Source organism: Triticum aestivum, chromosome 3A (genome assembly GCF_018294505.1).
Source record: "Triticum aestivum cultivar Chinese Spring chromosome 3A, IWGSC CS RefSeq v2.1, whole genome shotgun sequence".
In the NCBI taxonomy this organism is placed as follows: Eukaryota; Viridiplantae; Streptophyta; class Magnoliopsida; order Poales; family Poaceae; genus Triticum; species Triticum aestivum.
In genome coordinates, this window is record NC_057800.1 from 17,487,094 (window position 1) to 17,488,630 (window position 1,537).

General features: G+C 47.7%; 1 pseudogene; it reads left to right on the plus strand.

Annotated features, from left to right (window-relative positions):
• Nucleotides 1-244: 244 nt before the first annotated feature.
• LOC123056631 (putative E3 ubiquitin-protein ligase SINA-like 6) lies at nt 245-1,196 on the plus strand (annotated as a pseudogene).
• The last annotated feature ends 341 nt before the right edge of the window (nt 1,197-1,537 follow it).

A 1,537-nucleotide genomic window follows, 5' to 3' on the forward strand; every position in this document is an offset into this window, starting at 1 on the left:
TATGTATATTGTAACGTTGTATACCACCTCATTATATATATATATGTGATAGGCCACCCCTAGAGGGTTATGCCGCTTCCCCCCAAAGCCTATTGTCTTACACTGCTTCCTCGGTAATGTTGGTGAGTTAATGGCTATTGGAAGTCGAAACAAAAGGCCTATCGCTAGTTACAGCTACTACTGTACGTAACTCTTTCTATATATATTGGGGATTGACGTTGCCAGTACCGTCCAGAAGGAGACGATGGAGGATAGAAGCAACTCCAGTAAGAGGAAAGGAGACGGCGAGCAGGAGGGAAGAAAAAGCGGTTGCAAGAGGCAGAATGTGAGCACGGTGATGGAGGTATTCGACTGCACCGTCTGCTCCAAGCCCCTGAGGCCTCCCATTTTCCAGGTATGCACTACGTGATTCAATTGATTGGCTACCTTAGAGGTTGATTGTACAACGTCCGTGTCAGCATCCGACCAACAAGAAGATTAAACACTTTTCTGCCTCTGCGTACACTGCAGTGTTCCAAGGGAAACTCCATCTCTGCCGGCATTGCCAGGAGAGACTCCCGTTATTCGAACGGATCCCCGTCCAGCGCTGCTACATCATGGAGCGCATCGTCGACAACATCTTCGTTCCCTGCAAACACGGATGCTCCACGACGGTCGCTTACTACCAGAAGGAAAAGCACGAGAGACAATGCCCTTGCGGCCCGTGCTTGTGCCCCGTCTCCGGCTGTGGCTTGATCGCGCCAACCACGGTGCTCCTGGACCATCTTGCCACTGTGCACAAGTTGCCAACAACACCAATGGAGTTATTCCAGCCTTTTGAAGTCGCGGTGCAGCCGGGCTCCCGAGTTCTCAAAACCAAATACAATCGCCTCTTCCTGCTCAAGATGGAGCCGCTGGAGTCGTACGGCCATGCGGTCTCACTCGTCTGCGTCCAGCCAGAAACTCCGGGAGGAAATGTCCGAATCACCGTGGGTTTCTCGTGCGCACCAGGACATAATCAGGAGTCAAAGTGGGAAATGGGACCTGATGGGGTACCAAAGCAATCTACACTAGTGATACATTCGGCCGACAGGATCAGCTCCTGCCTTGGTTTGCTAGGGTCACTTCAGATTGACCATCACTCCACGAAAACTTCCAAGACGGGCTGCTACTTAGGACTGCCACAGAAAGGCTTCATTCATATATGGACCATTTGACCCAACTTTCCCCTAGTTCCAATTTAGCATTACACGTGCCAGGTGCAGTTCTATTGTTGGTACAGAGCGTCCACATCATTTTTGTCCCTATGTCTCAAGTGGGCCGGCCGATAATCCATCCGCACTAGTTTTGGGAACCCTCTACCAACGGTTTGTCTTGGCCTGGTTTCTATTGGTTTTTTCGGGATTCAGTTTTCTAGGTTTTTCCTTTTTTTTAATTTTGTTTCATATTCTTGTACTTTATAATATTATTAAGTTATTCAAATTCATGAGCATTAATAAAATTCATGAACTTCTTAAAATTTGTGAACATTACTATGATTCATGAACTTTTTCAAAAA